The following is a 19,501-nucleotide window of genomic DNA, read 5'->3' as shown; positions in this document are numbered from 1 at the left end:
CCAACAATCCGCTGGAGAGTGCCCCAGCAGCCCATAATTCACCCATACCCACCATCACAGCTTCCGAAGTCAGATTGGCCTTCCTGAAAGTGAACCCTCGTAAGGCGACGGGCCCAGACGGGATCCCTGGTCGTGCACTCAGAGCCTGCGCGGACCAGCTGGCAGAGGTATTCACGGACATCTTTAACCTGTCCCTACTCCACTCCGCGGTCTCCACCTACTTCAAGAAGACCACCATCATACCGGTACCAAAGAAGAACCAGGCAACGTGCCTCAATGACTACTGACCAGAGGCCCTGACTGCAGTCGTAATAAAGTGCTTCGAGAGGTTGATCATGAAGCGCATCACCTCCATACTCCCAGAACGCCTTGATCCACTGCAATTTGCATACCGCTGCAACCGGTCCACATCAGACACCATTTCCCTGGCCCTACACTCATCCCTAGGAGCATCTCGAAAACAAGGACTCCTACATTAGACTCCTATTTATTGACTACAGCTCCGCCTTAAACACCATAATCCCAGCCAAGCTCATATCAAAGCTCCAAAACCTAGGACTTGGCTCCCCACTCTGCAACTGGATCCTTGATTTTCTGACCAACAGACCAGAATGAACAACAACACCTCCTCCACAATAGTCCTCAACACCGGCGCCCCGCAAGGCTGCGTACTTAGCCCCCTACTCTACTCCCTGTACACACACGACTGCATGGCAAAACTTGGTTCCAACTCCATCTACAAGTTTGCTGACGATACGACCATAGTGGGCTGGATCTCGAATAACGATGAGTCCGAATACAGGAGGGAGATAGAGAACCTAGTGGAGTGGTGTAACGACAACAATCTCTCCCTCAATGCCAGCAAAACTAAAGAGCTGCTAATTGATTTCAGGAAGCAAAGTACTGTACACACCCCTGTCAGCATCAACGGGGCCGAGGTGGAGATGGTTAGCAGTTTCAAATTCCTAGGGGTGCACATCTCCAAAAATCTGTCCTGGTCCACCCACGTCGACGCTACCACCAAGAAAGCACAACAGCGCCTATACTTCCTCAGGAAACTAAGGAAATTTGGCATGTCCACATTGACTCTTACCAACGTTTACGGATGCACCATAGAAAGCATCCTATCAGGCTGCATCACAGCCTGGTATGGCAACTGCTCGGCCCAGGACCGCAAGAAACTTCAGAGAGTCGTGAACACCGCCCAGTCCATCACACAAACCTGCCTCCCATCCATTGACTCCATCTACACCTCCCGCTGCCTGGGGAAAGCGGGCAGTATAATCAAAGATCCCTCCCACCCGGCTTACTCACTCTTCCAACTTCTTCCATCGGGCCGGAGATACAGAAGTCTGAGAACACGCACGGACAGACTCAAAAACAGCTTCTTCCCCACTGTCACCAGACTCCTAAATGAACCTCTTATGGACTGATTTCATTAACACTACACCCTGTATGCTTCATCCGATGCCAGTGCTTATGTAGTTACATTGTATATGTTGTGTTGCCCTATTATGTATTTTCTTTTATTCCCTTTTCTTCTCATGTACTTAATGATCTGTTGAGCTGCTCGCAGAAAAATACTTTTCACTGTACCTCGGTACACGTGACAATAAACAAATCCAATCCAATCGCGTTTCACGATTTCAGCATCAGCAAACGGAGAATCCCGCCCCAGAAATCTGGTGCGGCTTGACAGAGAAACTCGCCCTCAACTTTCAAATGGGCATTTGAGAAAGTATCTGGCAAGACATAATTCGGAAGATTTAAGACTAGTTTGTCTGAAGCTGGGGATATTAGACCATCGTGTTAGTCTTGAGTGTTAATGGTATTCATATTGTGCTGATGCTAACTCCAACATTAATTGCAACATCATATGCAAAGTGGCAATGCTGGCATAAATATTTTACAGAAAATTGGGGAATATGAGAGACGTTGGTTGGTGTCGGGTTGTGTCAACGCTGTGTGTTGTCTAAAGCCGCGAGTTGTGATGTAAATGAATTCGAGTTTGTAACACATTCCTTCTGTGTTTACTGCACTGAATTCCCAGTCAAATCGCTTTTTTTCCCTTCCGCGTTTCCTGAGCTCGGGCCGATTGAGGCGGGAGCTGCTGCGTCCGCGCGCAAGCGCCGGTTTATTTTTGAAAAGGCGGCAAACGGTCGAGAGCGGGAGGCGCGAGCGCGAGTCTGAGAGGAGGAGGCGACGGAGGGCGAGAAAAGCCGAGTGCGGAGCCAATCAGCGGGAAAGCTCGGGCCGTGCTGGGTGTGTGTTCCCAGCTCCACACAACCGCCAGCAGCTGGAGACCACCTCGGGTTTGTTTCTGTCAGCGCTGTCGGATTTTAAAGTTTGTTTGGATTCTCGAAGCTCCTTTCCGGCGTTTAAAAAAAAAAATCCGACCCTAAAAAGATGTTTCTGTTTCTCCGACATCCGTCCCTCATTCCTCCATTTCACTGTTGCCCTGTCACTGCAAAAAATGACAGAAGTTACCTTTTAAATGTCTCTCTTACTGCCTGGCCCAGACTCTCAGTCAGAATTTCCAATCTCAAAACGTCTGTCTGGGAGGTGAACGATTTGCGGCTGCCATCTCCGTTCCTGCGACTTCTGGGATTCTCCATTGGCTGAAATTGGGAAACGCGATTGGCTTGAGAATCGGTTCTGACGTTGAAATCGTGGTGGGCGCCAATTTGATGTTACATGGGGCTGGTTTAGCTCAGTGGGCTAGGCAGCTGGTTTGTGATGCAGAACAAGACCAGCAGCGCGGGTTCAATTCCTGTACCAGCTATGGTAAACCACTTACTGTATTATATATATTGTGGTAAACCACTGTTACTGTATTGTATATATTGTTTGTTGTCACTGCTGGCTCTGCCTGTGGCTCCTCCCTTCAGGCTCTGTATGAAGGTGGCCGACCTCTGGCCCTGCCCCAGTTTGGGATCAGTTGCCAGCAAGTTCACGTTTAGCTTATTAAAGCCACAGTTTTGTTCCACAACTCGTCTTTGTCATAATTGATGGCACATCAATTTAATAAGCTAAACGTTTAAGATAGATGCATCACTCAAGCCTGATCACTTGGAATTGGACCCCCAGACAGCCGATGCCACTGCGACATTCGAGCACTGGCTAAGCTGCTTCGAAGCTCACCTCGAATCTGACGCCATCGACGACATCCACAAGCTTCGAGTCCTCAACGCCCGGGTAAGCCCGCAGGTTTTCCTCCTTCTCAGGGACGCTGCCTCGTACGCGGAGGCGATAACGCTGCTGAAGGGGCAGTAGGTAAAGGCAGTAAATGAGGTGTACGCTGGGCATCTCCTTGCCATGAGGCGTTAACGCCCCGGAGAATCGCAGGCCGAATTCCTGCGCGCCCTGCGGGTACTCGGCTGGAATTGTAGTTGTCAGATGGTATCGGCTGTCCAGCACACTGAGCTGCTGATCAGGGACGCCTATGTCGCTGGCATAAAATCTAACTACATCCTTCAGTGCCTGCTAGAAGGGGGTACACTCAGCCTCCAAGAGACAGTGCAGCTCTCAAATTCGCTGGAAGTGGCCTTCCATACCATGGATGCCTTCACCTCCGACCAAGCGGCACCCTCGTGGGCGCTGCCATCACCCGACCCGGGTGTGTCGCAAGCCTGTGCCGCGCATCAATCCGCCAACTCCGGAGGCCCGAGATGCTACTTCTGTGGCCAGGGTAAGCACCCCAGACAACGCTGCCAGCATAGGGCGCAATCTGCAATGGGTGTGGAAAGAAGGGCCACTTCGCCAAAGTCTGCCAGGCCTGACAATTTCCTAAAGTTTCCAGACCCAGCAGCAGCAGCGCTGCGCATTGCCTGTCGGGACTACCCCCAACTACCACATCATCCGGCAGGTGCGACCCGTGGGGGCCGCCATCTTCAACGCCATGTGCGACCCGTGGGGACCGCCATCTTGGAATCACCCCGCCGCCTCCCGGAACCCCTGCTCACCCAGTCGTACGATGGCCTCCGCTACTCTCGACCAGTCCACCCACCTTCCGAAGCTCGCCTCCATCACCCTCGACCAGTCTCAACCTCATCACCTAACTGAATCCATGATGGCCGTCCGGATCAACGGGCACGAGACGACCTGCCCCTTCGACTCCGGGAGCACTGACAGCTTCATCCACCCAGATACGACAAGGCGCTGCTCCCTCCCAATTTTACCCGCGGCCCAGAAAATCTCCCTGGCTTCCGGATCACATTCCGTGGAGATCCGGGGGTACTGTGTCGCAACCCTTTTAGTACAGGGCGTAGAGTACTCTAATTTCAAGCTCTACGTCCTCCCTCATCTCTGCACTGCCCTATTACTGGGTCTTGATTTTCAGTGCCACCTCCGATGCCTTACCTTGAAGTTCGGTGGACCCCTGTCCCCCCTCACTGTCTGTAGCCTTGCGACCCTTAAGGTCGCTCCACCCTCGCTCTTCGCTAACCTCACCCCGGACTGTAAGGCAGTTACCACTAAGAGCAGACGATACGGTGCCCGGGACAAGGCCTTTATCTGGTCAGAGGTCCAGCGAGTCCTGTGGGAAAGGATCATAGAGGCCAGGACCAGCCCCTGGAGAGCCCAAGTGGTGGTCGTCAAGACTGGGGAGAAGCACCGGATGGTCATCGACTACAGTCAGACGATCAACTGGTTCATGCATCTCGATGCGTACCCCCTTCCCCGCATATCTGATATGGTCAATCAGATTGCGCAGTATTGAGTCTTTTCCACTGTTGACTTGAAGTCCTTGTGCCACCAACTTCCTATCCACCCGGAGGACCGCCAATACACTGCCTTCGAGGCAGATCGCCACCTCTATCACTTGCTCAGGGTCCCCTTCGGCGTCACCAATGGGGCCTCGGTCTTCCAACGGGAGATGGACCGAATGGTTGACCAGTACGGGCTGCGGGCCACGTTCCCGTATCTGGATAATGTCACCATCTGCGGCCATAACCAGCAGGACCATGACGCTAACCTCCGACATTTCCTCCACACTGCTAAGCTTCTTAACCTCACATACAATAAGGAGAAATGCGTTTTCCGCACAACCCACCAAGCCATCCTTGGCAATATGGTGGAAAACGGGGTCCAAGGGCCCGACCCTGACCGCATGCGCCCCCTCCTGGAACTTCCCCTCCCCCTCTGCCCCAAGGCCCTGAAGAGATGCCTGGGGTTCTTCTCCTATTATGCCCAGTAGGTCCCCAATTATGCAGACAAGGCCCGCCCACTCATTAAATCTACCATTTTTCTCCCGACTGCTGTGGCCCGCCTGGCTTTCAACCGCATCAAGGCAGATATTGCCAAAGCCGCAATGCACGCAGTAGACGAGTCCATCCCGTTCCAGGTGGAGAGCGATGCGTCTGACCTTGCCCTGGCCGCTACCCTCAACCAGGCGGGCAGGCCCGTGGCTTTCTTCTCCCGTACTCTCCAGGCCTCTGAAATTCCTCCGTCGAAAAGGAAGCCCAAGCCATTGTGGAAGCTGTGCGACATTGGAGGCATTACCCGGCCAGCAGGCGATTCACTCTCCTCACTGACCAACGGTCGGTTGCCTTCATGTTTAATAACACGCAGCTGGGCAAGATCAAGAATGACGAGATCCTGAGGTGGAGGATCGAACTCTCCACCCACAATTACGATATCTTGTATCGACCTGGGAAGCTCAATGAGCCCCAGATGCCCTATCCCGCGGTACATGTGCCAACGCATAAGTAGACCGACTTCGGGCCCTCCACAATGACCTCTGTCACCCGGGGGGGTCACCAGTTTTTTTTTCATTTTGTCAAGGCCCGCAACCTGCCTTACTCCATCGAGGAGGTCAGGACCATGACCAGGGACTGCAGGTCTGCGCGGAGTGCAAACCACACTTCTATCGGCCAGACAGAGTGCACCTGGTAAAGGCATCCCGTCCCTTTGAGTGCCTTAGCATTGACTTCAAAGGGCTCCTCCCCTCCACTGACCGTAACGTGTACTTCCTCAACATTATTGACGAGCACTCACGTTTCCCTTTCGCCATCCCATGCCCTGACATGACCTCTGCCACTGTTATCAAGGCCCTGCACAGTCTCTTCACCTTATTCGGTTTCCCCACCTACATCCATAGCGATCGGGGTTCCTCTTTCATGAGTGACGAGTTGCGTCAGTTCCTGCTTAGCAAGGGCATCGCCTCAAGCAGGACTACCAGCTACAACCCCCGGGGAAACGGACAGGTGGAGAGGGAGAACGCGATGGTCTGGAAGGCCGTCCTTCTTGCCCTGTGGTCTAGAAGTCTCCCAATCTCCCGCTGGCAGGAGGTCCTTCCTGATGCGCTCCACTCCATCCGGCCGCTCCTGTGCACTGCCACCAATGAGACCCCTCACAAACAAATGTTTGTCTTCCCTAGGAGGTCTACCTCGGGGGTCTCGCTCCTGTCCTGGCTGACAATCCCAGGGCCCGTCCTCCTCCGGAAGCATGCGAGGAGTCATAAATCTGATCCCCTGATCGAAAGGGTTCTTCTCCATGCCAACCCACAATATGCCTACTTGGCACACCATGACGGACGGCAGGACACAGTCTCCCTTCGGGATTTGGCACCTGCAGGTTACCCAGTGACCATCACCATCACCCCCGACCCTACACCGTCTCCCTCTCCACCGACTCAAATACTGGACGAAGAAGAAAACGACACGCTACCGGACTCGCAGGTCTCGACACCAGTGCCCACACCACGGGACCACGGCGGAAGGTCAAAGCCCCCGACAGACTCGATCTTTAAGTCCACTTCACCCCCGCTGAACCTTTTTTTAAACGGGGTGAATGTGGTAAACCACTGTTACTGTATTATACATATTGTGGTAAACCACTGTTACTGTATTGTACATATTGTTTGGAGGCTCTGCCTGTGGCTCCTCCCCTCAGGCTCTGTATAAAGGTGGCCGACCTCTGGCAATGCCCCAGTTTGGGATCAGTTGCCAGCAGGTTCACGTTTAGCTTATTAAAGCCATAGTTTTGTTCCACAACTCGTCTTTGTCATAATTGATGGCACATCACCAGCTGAGAATTCCGGGGCGGGATTCTCCCAACGGGTGGCTAAGTGCCGACGCCGGAGTAAAAACGGGAGTGTTTTACTCCGGCGTCGGCCCCCGTTCCGGGACCCCATTCTGCGGCCCACAGGGGGCTAGGACGGCGCTGGAGCGGCCTCCACCGCCCCAGCTGCCGATCCCGGCGCTGCGGGGTCAGCGCATGCGTAGTTGAGCCAGCACCAACTAGCGCATACGCAGTTGGGCCTGCGCCAACTAGCGCATACGCAGTGGCCTTCTTCCCCGCGACGGCTCCGGCGCCAAATGGCGCAGGGCTACAGGAGCCAGCATGGAGGAAAGGAGGCAGGGGGGACAGAGAGGCCTTACGGAGCCCCCCCCCCACACACAGGCTGCACCCGGACCCTTCAACGCCGAGGTCCCACCGGCCCACAGCAGGTTAGAATGGCGCCGGTGGGACTTGACTCTTTGTTGATGGCCGCTGCCCATCTGGCTCGGAGAATTGCCGTGCTGGCCAAAGCCGTAGAGTCGGCGCATACTCTGACCGCAGTGCGGAGAATTGTGCCCAGGCATCGGGGCGGCGTGGCGTGATTTGCACGGCGCCGCACCGATTCTCCAACCTGGCGGGGTTTAGAGAATTCCGCTCCTGAATTCTCCCTCTGTGTACCCGAACAGGCGCCGGAATGTGGCGGCTTTTGGCTTTTTGCAGTAACTTCATTGCAGTGTTAATGTAAGCCTACTTGTGAAAATAAAGATTATTTATTTTTAAATAACCAGAATGCACGTACAGTAAACACCGTTTGCATATTATTAGCTGGCCGACTGGTATTCTCAGGGGCCGCCTCGATTCTCCACCTCCGATGGACCGAATTACCGTTGGCGCGGCTCACTTGTGCTTTAAAAGTCGTGAAACCAGCGTCGTATCTGATGAGGGAGAGAGAGAGGGGGTAGGATACGGAGAGGAGCGACTCGGCTGCCGGGGCGGGCACAAGCCGGGCTGGCTGGGATGGGCGGGGGGGGGGGGGGGGGGCGGGGAGGTGGTGACGTGATGGGGGGAACGGGCCGAGTAGTTGGGGTTACTCCCCACGGGACTGGGGCAATGTCCAGCCACGGATCGTCATTGCTGCGGCCTGCAAGGCAGCCATTTTGCTGCACAGCCGCCGATCAACCATCTTGGCCCCTGGTTCTGCAATGACATCGGCCGTATGGGTGCCCGACCATCCCACCCTCCACCGTACCCTCTTCCCTGGTTGCCAACCGTCGGCGGGGCATCATGCGGCCTACTCAAGGGCAACACCCATTGTAGCTCTTAAAGGGGCGCAGGGTGGGGTTAGTACCCCTGGGATCAGGGATGGGCCAGAGGCCCCCATGATGCTGGGCCAACGACAGAGCCAAGGGTGCGGAGATCGGGGTGGGGACTTGCGGGGGCAGAGTCTGCAGTGCAAACCAGGGCAATCAGGTACCTCGGTGGCTCTGGTTGGGCATGGGTGCACGCACCATGCTAACATGTCAGCCTTTCACCCCCTGCGGACAATGGATATTGGAATTCCACCAGCAATGATGGCCTTCCTGCAAATTGTCACAGCCCTGCGGGATGCCCTACAACTGTATGAGCTGGAGCTGCTCAAGGTGATGGAGGAAGCTGCAGCAGCTAAGGGGTGCAGCAGCGGAGCCTGTCCCAGAGGACAGGAGGTCTGGGGGAAGGACACCCTCTCCTGGTGGCCGTGAAGGTGACGGTCGCTCTGAACTTTTACGCCACAGCAGCCTTGCAGGCGTCGATTGGGTACCTGTCTGGGATCTCAGAGCTTGGTGCATGGATGCATCTGCGCCATCACGGAGGCCCTTCATGTCCAGTTGACTCAATACATCCTTTTCAATGTAGACCGAGCCCACCGGGATGCCTGAGCAGTGGGGTTGGCTGCCATCACCGACATGCCCCGGGTCCAGGCGGTGATCGGCGGGATGCATGTCCACCTATGAGCACCTGGAGATGACTGTCCACTCCACACAAACTGAAAGGGGTTCCACTCAATGAACGTGCAGCTGATACGTGACCATCAGCTGCACATCAATCACGTCTGCACCCTATACCCGGACAGTGTGCACAAGGCCTTCAATCTGGCGCACTCAATGATTCCTGACATGGTTGAGATGCCCCCCTCCCGGGCCCCGGGTTATCCACTGCGGTTGTGGTTGATGACACCAATCCGGAAGCCACAGACTGGTGCAGAGACCCACTACAATGACGCCCATGCAGCAACCAGGAGTGTGACTGAGTGGTGCTTCGGGTTCCTGAAGATGCGGGGCCTTCCAGTATGATGCTGAGAGGGTCGCCTCGTCGTTGGCCTGCTGTGTCCTCCACAACATCACGCAGCAGAGGGGCAACGTGCTGGAGGAGGATGATGAAAGCTAGGCTCGTCTGACATGGAGGGAGTAGGGGGAGGGGGAGGATGGGCAGGACATGGGGCCCAGGCAGACAAGGGAGGCCGCACAACGTGTACACCAGGGCCAACGCGCATAGGACGCTCTGATTGCCTCCAGGTTCACCAACTGGAGGAGCATGGACACTGCATCTCCCCCCTGCCACCTCCACGCCTGCAACACCCTCCGTGTTACGTACTGGCCACTATGGGGTGCGGGCCCTGAGTTGGCAGTAACAGCGGGTCTGGTCCATGGGATGGAGGATGATGACAACCTGCTCTGCGATGAGTTCTGGCTTTAGAACATAGAACATAGAACGATACAGCGCAGTACAGGCCCTTCGGCCCACGATGTTGCACCGAAACAAAAGCCATCTAACCTACACTATGCCATTATCATCCATATGCTTATCCAATAAAATTTTAAATGCCCTCAATGTTGGCGAGTTCACTACTGTTGCAGGTAGGGCATTCCACGGCCTCCCACTCTTTGCGTGAAGAACCTACCTCTGTCCTATATCTATTATCCCTCAGTTTAAATGTCCCCTCGTGCTAGCCATTTCCATCCGCGGGAGAAGGCTCTCACTGTCCACCCTATCTAACCCCCTGATCATTTTGTATGCCTCTATTAAGTCTCCTCTTAACCTTCTTCTCTCTAACAAAAACAACCTCAAGTCCATCAGCCTTTCCTCATAAGATTTTCCCTCCAGACCCGGCAACATCCTGGTAAATCTCCTCTGCACCCGCTCCAAAGCTTCCACGTCCTTCCTATAATGCGGTGACCAGAACTGTACGCAATACTCCAAATGTGGCCGTACCAGAGGTTTGTACAGCTGCACCATGACCTCATGACTCCGGAACTCAATCCCTCTACCAATAAAGGCCAACACTCCATAGGTCTTCTTCACAACCCTATCAACCTGGGTGTCAACTTTTAGGGATCTATGTAAATGGACACCTAGATCCCTCTGCTCATCCACACTTCCAAGACCTTTACCATTAGCCAAATATTCCGCATTCCTGTTATTCCTTCCAAAGTGAATCACCTCACACTTCTCTACATTAAACTCCATTTGCCACCTCTCAGCCCAGCTCTGCAGCTTATCTATGTCCCTCTGTAACCTGCTACATCCTTCCGCACTGTCGACAACACCACCGACTTTAGTGTTGTCTGCAAATTTACTCACCCACCCTTCTGCGCCCTCCTCTAGGTCATTGATAAAAATGACAAACAGCAACAGCCCCAGAACAGATCCTTGTGGTACGCCACTTGTAACTGAACTCCATTCTTAACATTTCCCATCAACCACCACCCTCTGTCTTCTTTAACCAACCAATTTCTGATCCACATCTCTAAATCACCCTCAATCCCCATCCTCCGTATTTTCTGCAATAGCCTAGCGTGGGGAACCTTATCAAACGCTTTACTGAAATTCCTATGCAACACATCAACTGCTCTACCCTCATCTACCTGTTCAGTCACCTTCTCAAAGACTCGATAAGGTTTGTGAGGCATGACCTACCCTTCACAAAGCCATGCTGACTATCCCTGATCATATTATTCCTATCTAGATGATTATAAATCTTGTCTCTTATAATCCCCTCCAAGACTTTATCCACAGCAGACGTGAGGCTCACCGGTCTATAGTTGCTTGGGTTATCTCTACTCCCCTTCTTGAACAAAGGGACCACATTTGCTATCCTTCAGTCCTCTGGCACTATTCCTGTAGTCAATGATGACATAAAAATCAAAGCCAAAGGCCCAGCAATCTCTTCCCTGGCTTCCCAGAGAATCCTAGGATAAATCCCATCAGGCCCCGGGGACTTATCTATTTTCAGCCTGTCCAGAATTGCCAACACCTCTTCCCTACGTACCTCAATGCCATCTATTCTAATAGCCTGGGTCTCAGCATTCTCCTCCACAACATTATCTTTTTCCTGAGTGAATACCGACGAAAAATATTCATTTAGTATCTCGCCTATCTCTTCAGACTCCACACACAACTTCCCATCCCTGTCCTTGACTGGTCCTACTCTTACCCTAGTCATTCTTTTATTCCTGACATACCTATAGAAAGCTTTTGGGTTTTCCTTGATCCTACCTGCCAAATACTTCTCATGTCCCCTCCTTGCTCGTCTTAGCTCTCTCTTTAGATCCTTCCTCGCTACCTTGTAACTATCAATCGCCCCAACTGAAACTTCACACCTCATCTTCACATAGGCCTCCTTCTTCCTCTTAACAAGAGATTCCACTTCTTTGGTAAACCACGGTTCCCTCGCTCGACGCCTTCCTCCCTGCCTGACCGGTATGTACTTATCAAGAACACGCAGTAGCTGTTCCTTGAACAAGCTGCACTTATCCAGTGTGCCCAACACTTGCAGCCTACCTCTCCAACCTATCCCCCCCAAGTCATGTCTAATGGCATCATAATTGCCCTTCCCCCAGCTATAACTCTTGCCCTGCGGCGTATACTTATCCCTTTCCATCACTAACGTAAATGTCACCGAATTGTGGTCACTGTCCCCAAAGTGCTCTCCTACCTCCAAATCTAACACCTGGCCTGGTTCATTACCCAAAACCAAATCCAAAGTGGCCTCGCCTCTTGTTGGCCTGTCAACATATTGTGTCAGGAAACCCTCCTGCACACATTGTACAAAAAACGACCCATCTAATGTACTCAAACTATATCTTTTCCAGTCAATATTTGGAAAGTTAAAGTCTCCCATAATAACTACCCTGTTACTTTCGCTCTTATCCAGAATCATCTTTGCCATCCTTTCCTCTACATCCCTAGAACTATTTGGAGGCCTATAGAAAACTCCCAACAGGGTAACCTCTCCTTTCCTGTTTCTAACCTCAGCCCATACTACCTCGGAAAAAGAGTCCCCATCTAGCATCCTCTCCGCCACCGTAATACTGTTCTTGACTAGCAGCGCCTCTTTTGCCTCCTTCTCTGAGCTTACTAAAACACCTAAACCCCGGAACCTGCAACATCCATTCCTGTCCCTGCTCTATCCATGTCTCCGAAATGGCCACAACATCGAAGTCCCAGGTACCAACCCATGCTGCCAGTTCCCCTACCTTATTTCGTATACTCCTGGCATTGAAGTAGACACACTTCAAACCACCTACCTGAACACTGGCCCCCTCCTGCGAAGTCAAATCTGTGCTCCTGACCCCTCTACTCTCATTCTCCCGTACCCTAAAACTACAATCCAGATTCCCATGCCCCTGCTGCATTAGTTTAAACCCCCCCCAAAGAGCACTAACAAATCTCCCCCCCCAGGATATTTGTGCCTCTCAGGTTCAGATGTAGACCATCCTGTCTGTAGAGGTCCCACCTTCCCCAGAAAGAGCCCCAGTTATCCAGAAATCTGAATCCCTCCCGCCTGCACCATCCCTGTAGCCACATGTTTAATTGCTCTCTCTCCCTGTTCCTCATCTCATTATCACGTGACACGGGCAACAACCCAGAGATAACAACTCTGTTTGTTCTCGTTCTGAGCTTCCATCCTAGCTCCCTGAAAGCTAGCCTGACATCCTTGTCCCCTTTCTTACCTATGTCGTTAGTGCCAATGTGGACCACGACTTGGGGCTACTTCCCCTCCCCTTAAGGACCCGGAAAACACGATCCGAGACATCACGTACCCTTGCACCTGGGAGGCAACATACCAACGTGAGTCTCTCTCGCTCCCACAAAATCTCCTACCTGTGCCCCTGACTATCGAGTCCCCAATTACTAATGCTCTGCTCCTCTCCCCCCTTCCCTTCTGAGCAACAGGGACAGACTCCGTGCCTGAGGCCCGTACCCCATGGCTTACCCCTGGTAAGTCCCCCCCCCCACAAGTATCCAAAGCGGTATACTTGTTACTCAGGGGAACGACCGCAGAGGATCCCTGCACTGACTGCTTCTTCCCAGTCCCTCTTACAGTTATCCATCTATCTCCAATCTTTGGTGTAACTAGTTCCCTGAAGCTGCTATCTATGACCCCCTCTGCCTCACGAATGATCCGAAGTTCATCCAACTCCAGCTTTGTATGACAACGTCTGAGTCCTGCCCGCAGTAGCACTTTCCACCATTTATCTGACCAGCCCAGACCCGCCCACCCCTCACACCCATCTGTCAGAGCATCGAGGCAGGTTGTAACAGTGTGAACAGGTGTTTAATATGACAACATATATACAAAGACGTGCCCTCGCCCCTATCCCTATGTCAACGCTTTGGCCTGCGGGCCCTAACGCTACATCTTGGTGGATCCCCATACGGTATATTAGAGGTGGCGGCGGCCTGCTGTGATTCCCGGCCTCCGACCTGGGTCCTTGTTGGTGGCCGTCTTCTGGGGCGACCAGCCCTGGATGGGCCCGGTTGCTGCTTCGGTGTCACAGCTGGCATGGTGCCGCCTTGTTTTGTCCGTTGCCCTTCAGATGTGTCAGGGATAGGAGGGGCTGTTGTCTTCCGGCACCTTCACTGTGGGATCACTGGCATGGGCCCCTTCACCCCCTCCTCCCTTGGAGTTCCCAATGGCCACCGGGCTACTCCATGGGATGGAGGTGCGCGAGGAGCTATCCCCTGAGGCCTTCCCCGCCACCTGCCGCTGCCAGTTATGGAGGCCCGTTCTGGTCTCGACCAGGGTCTGCATGCTCGTAGCCATGGAGCACAGGGAGTGGACCATCTACCTGTCGGGTTGTGCCACATCACCCATGATAATGCTACCATGAATCTGTGGAACTGTTTGCTGCAGAAGGCTGTGGAGGCCAAATCACTGAACGTCCTTAAGGCAGAGATAGATAGGTTCTTGGCTAATCAGGGCTATGGTGAGAAGGCAGGAGAATGGGGATGAGAAAAATATCAGCCACCGTGGAATGGCAGAGCAGACTCGATGGGCCGAGTGGCCTAATTCTGCTCTTATGTCCTATAGTTGCACTGTCTCCCTGCTGACCCAAAGTCTTCGGCATGCCTGGTCCAGCAAATCCTCTAATGACAGGCGCTGCCGGTTCGCGCAAAGCTTCATGAGGCGCCTCCTTGGCACCACCTCCTCCTCGGCCTGTTGGGCCGGCTCTCCATTCTGGGCAGCTGTCTCCTGTCCCTCTGCGGCGCGCTCCGCTGCTGCACTCTACGTCTCTTCGAGCAACTGCAGCTCGTACAGCTGCAAGGCAAGTCCCAGGGCTCCGGTGACTGGCATGAAGGCCACTGTTGTTGGTTGAATTCCAATATCCATTGTCTGCAGGGGGTGAAAGGACGACACGGTAGCATAGTGTGTACCCGCATGCCCAACCAGGTCCAATGGGCTACATGGTGGCCCCAGTTGGCACTGCGGGCTCTGCCCCTGCATGTTCTCCCCCCCCCCCCCCCCCCATTTCTGCACCCCTGGCCCGTTACTGCCCGGGAACGTGGAGGCCTCTGATCCTCGCGCCCGTCCCTGCTGCCACGGGTACTGTTAGCTGGCGCTGCCCTTGCCAGTGGTATGCTTTCTGGCGCCTGCCTGGCGCCCCCTAGGGGCTACAGTGGGCGTTGCCCTTGGGTGGGCCGTTTGATGCCCCGCTGGTGGGTGGCGGCCGGGTGGGTGGAGGTTGGTCTATGGCGGAGGTGGGGTGCAGGGGTGGGACACTCATATGGCCGGTGTCACCAGAGGCCATGGTGAGTGGGGTTCGCAGAAAGTTGGCTATCTTGCAGGCTGCAGCAATGGCGGTCCGTGGCTGAACACCGTCCTAGTCTCATGGGGAGTTACCATGTCCTGTTCCCCCGGCCCTGGCAGGGCCCCCCCACCCACCCACCCTATCTAGTGCCTGCCCTGGCAGCCCACAGTCTCTCCTCTCTGTGTCCTACCTCCTCTCTCTGTCTCTCATCAGCCACGACGCCAGTTTCACGATTTGTAAAAGCGCAAGTGAACCGCGCTGCCGGGAACTCGGCAAATTGGAGGTGGAGAATCATGGAGGTCCTGGAGAATACCGGGTCAGGCCTGCTAATGACATGCAAACAGTGTTTGCTGTACGTGCGTTGCGGACCACATTGACGTCGCTGTCGAGGTGACGGAAGATTGCGATTTGCACTGCGATTTTGGCATCGGAACTAATTCTCTGCCCAATCATGTTTCGCGATTTCCACGTCAGCCAACGGAGTACCCCACCCACTGAGTTTGGTCTTGGCGTTGCAACATTTTGTCATTCATGTTGCTAATAATTCATCAGGGACAATTGTTTATACAGACCATAATCCATTGAAGCTTCAGGAGAATGTTTAAGATTGAAATGCAAGACTGTTTAGATGTCGTTTATTCCCACAACCATTTAACTTAAAATTATACCCACAGCTTGGAAGGGAGGATGTGATTGCCAATGAAGTACTTAAAAAAAAAAATTTAGAGTACCCAATTCATCTTTTTCCAATTAAGGGACAATTTAGCATGGTCAATCCACCTAGCCTGCACATCTTTGGGTTGTGGGGCGAAACCCACGGAAACAAGGGGAGAATGTGCAAACTCCACATGGATAGTGACCCAGAGCCTGGATCGAACCTTGGTGCCGTGAGGCAGATGTGCGAGTTTGACTCCTGGCAGCTCTGAGGAAAGACTGTTGTCCTCTCACCTCTCCGGCTTTCTCCAGAAAGGCTGTATTTCTGAACTGGTAGGGAACCTGGAGAATCATTACAGGCTGTGCAGCAGAGTCCAGAACCGATGAACTCTCTCTGCAGAAAAGGCTGATGTAAACCGACCAACTCTTTCCCCAGAAAAGGCAGAGGCCTGCAAATAAGCCACAGTCTGAAAGCACAGTCTTTTTTAAATTTGAGAGTACCCAATTATTTTTTCCAATTAAGGGGCAATTTTGCGTGGCCAATCCACCTAACCTGCACATCTTTGGGTTGTGGGGGCAAAACCCACGCAAACACAGGGAGAATGTACAAACTCCACACGGACAGTGACCCAGAGCCGGGATCGAACCTGGGACCTCGGCACCATGGGGCAACAATGCTAACCACTGTGCCACCGTTCTGCCTGAAGCACAGTTTGATGTAAAGCAAAGGGTACTCTGCGTGTGGCCTCATCCTTCGGGAACTAGTCTGGCGGCTGCAGACTTAGCCCAGTGCCGCCACAGTCGTGGGGGACTTCATTAGGGGCTGGGGGCACTGTGGGGGGGAGGGGGGTGGTCCGGGGAGCGCGAGCCAGCCAAATGGAGGGCATTATTTTGCGGCCCGACACCGTGAGCGGCTTCCGCCATGTAGCACGGCATGGCCGCTGCAGGCTGCCGCCGTGCGCATGAGCAGCCACGGACCCAGCAATTCTCCGGGCCGTATTGGCAGCTAGAGCCGGGTGCTCTACACTGCCAGCACCCAGCAAAACGGGGAATCGGTGCCCATTCCACGCCATTTCTTCTGGCGTAAAACACCACTGTTCTAATGCCGGCATGGGGGCATAACCCCAGAATTGGAAAATCCAGCCCACAGTCTGAATCATTGGAATTAGCTAAAATTCAATTACAAATTTAAAGTTGCAACATGATAAATAAATTAGGCAACTTTAATTGGAATTAAAAGAAAAATGACAATGGCAGAAGAGATAGAGACTGGTAAAGACAAATGTAGGCCCCCTACAGACAGGAACAGGGGAATGCAAAATAAGGGACAAAGAAATGGCTGAATATTTGAATACATACTTTGGTTCGGTCTTCACAAAAGAGGACACAAATCAGATACCAGAAATGTTAGAGAATGAAAGGTTTGGTGAGAGGGAGGAACCGAGGAGATCAATATTAGTAGAAAAATAGTGCTGGGAAAATTGATGGGATTGAAGGCAGATAAATCCCCAGGGATTGATAATCTCCATCCCAGAGTGTTTAGAGGTAGCTCTGGAGATAGTGGATGCATTGGTGGTCATCTTCTGGGATTCTGGAACAGTCCCTGCAGGTTGGAAGGTAGCCAATGTCACTCCAATATTCAAAAGGAAGGTAGAGAGAAAGCAGGGAATTATAGACCACTAAGCCTAACATCGGTAGTGGGGAAAACTCATGAATCCATTATTATAGCGGAACATTTAGAAAGCAGCGGCAGGATCAGTCAGAGTCAGCATGGATTTATGAAGAGGAAATCACGCTTGACAAATCTGTTGGAATTCTTTGAAGATGTAACCAGTACAGTTGACAAGGGGGAGCCAGTCAATGTGGTATACTTGGACTTTCAGAAGGTGTTTGACAAAGTCCCGCATGTGAGATTATTGTTCAAAATTAAAGCGCATGGGATTGGGGAAGTGTATTGAGGTGGATCGAAAACTGGTTGGCAGTGAGGAAACAAAGAGTAGGAATTAATGGGTCTTTTTAAAAATTGGCGGGCAGTAACTTGTGGGGTGCCACAGGGATCGATGCTGGGACCCCAACTATTCACAATATATATTAATGATTTGGATGAGGGAATAAAATGTAACATCTCAAAATTTGCAGTTGGGTTGGAGGGTGAACTGTGATGGGGATGCAGAGATCCTACAGCATGATCTGGACAAGTTGGGTGAGTGGATAAATCAATGGCAGATGCAGTATAATTTGGATAAATGTGAGGTTATTCACTTTGGAAGCAAAAGTAGGAAGGCAGATTTCTATCTGAATGATTGTAAATTGGGAGAGGGGACAGTGCAGCGGGACCTGGGTGTCCTTGTGCACCACTCGCTGAAGGTAAGCATGCAGGTACAGCAGGCGGTAAAAACGGCTAATGGCCTTCATTGTGAGTGGTTTTGAGTACAGAAACAGGGATGAGTTGCTGCAATTATACAGGGCCTTGGTGAGGCCACACCTGGAATTTTGTATGCAGTTTTTGTCTCTTTTTCTGAGGAAGGATGTTCTTGCTCTCGAGGGAGTGCAGCGAAGGTTTACCAGACTGTTGCCAGGGATGGCAGGACTGGCATTTGAGGAGAGATTAACTAGATTAGGATTGTTCTCGCTGGAGTTCAGAAGAATGAGGGAGGATCTCATAGAGACTTATAAAAATCTAACTGGAATACACAGGGTAGATGCAGGGAAGATGTTCCCAATGGTGGGTGTGTCCAGAACCAGGGGGTCACAGTCTGAGGATTCAGGGTAAACCATTTTGGACAGAGATGAGACATTTATTCACCCAAGGGGTGGTGAGCCTGTGGAATTCATTACCACAGGAAGTAGTTGATGCTAAATCATTGAATATATTCACGAGGTGGCTTGATATAGCACTTGGGGCGAATGGGATCAAAGGCTCGGGGGAGAAACCAGGATTAGGCTATTGAGTTGGATGATCAGCCATGATCGTGATAAATGGTGAAGCAGGCTCGAAGGGCCAAAAGGCCTCCTCCTGCTCCTATCTTATATGTGTCTATGTCGGACAGAGAAAGAAGGAAAGTAGCAATGGTAGAAGCAAAATACAAAGATTTTGAACTTCAGATAATGGAACTGCAAATAGATTATTTATTTAAAAAGTGGCAGTTAAATGCAGATGTTGAGGAGACTACACGAGAGATAACCCTTCCTTCTCAAAAGCTGAGTGGGGATATATTTAAATACATTCAAGCACTGCCAACATTTGTCGTGAAAGATGTAGAAGCCTTTTCTAAATCTCATTTGAGAAAGTAGCTAACTAATTTATGTGGCCAAAAACCATGTGAGTATTGTTGGTTCAACCAAAGTTAATAGGTAGAGCAAGTAAAATATTTGTATCATGATCAGAAGAGATGTCTAGGAATTATATTGAGGTGAGAAAACCCATTCTAAGTGCATATGAACTCGTGCTAAAAGTCTACAGAGCGAAATTTTGAAATGTAAGGAATGAACCAGGTTAGATATATCGAATTTGAAAGAATCAAACAAAATAATTTAGATATGTTGATCAGGGCACTCAAAATAGACCTAACGTACAAAATTCTCAGAGAAACGGTTATTTTGGAGTAATTTAAGGATTCACTTTCCGCAGTAATGAGAACTCATGTGAAAGAGCAAAGCATTAATACTGCTCGACAGGCAGCAGAAATGGCAAATGATATTGAATTAGTTTGTAAATCAAGGCTTGGTTTTCAACATCAAATTCAATCTCTGAACGAGACAAACAGGGGAAATGAGAA

General features: G+C 51.9%; 1 protein-coding gene across 1 annotated transcript in view; it reads left to right on the top strand.

The window, feature by feature from the left end:
* The first annotated feature begins 2,266 nt into the window (after window positions 1-2,266).
* Window positions 2,267-19,501, top strand: part of LOC140430960 (astacin-like metalloendopeptidase) — a 665,106-nt gene continuing 647,871 nt past the window's right edge. The window contains exon 1 of the mRNA XM_072518803.1: window positions 2,267-2,312. The gene's annotated coding sequence lies outside the window, so the exon portion shown is untranslated. The remainder of the gene's footprint in view (window positions 2,313-19,501) is intronic.

The sequence above is a fragment of the Scyliorhinus torazame genome, chromosome 10, assembly GCF_047496885.1.
Source record: "Scyliorhinus torazame isolate Kashiwa2021f chromosome 10, sScyTor2.1, whole genome shotgun sequence".
In the NCBI taxonomy this organism is placed as follows: domain Eukaryota; kingdom Metazoa; phylum Chordata; class Chondrichthyes; order Carcharhiniformes; family Scyliorhinidae; genus Scyliorhinus; species Scyliorhinus torazame.
Note: the sequence above shows the minus strand (reverse complement) of the source record. Positions and strands in the feature narration are given on the sequence as shown.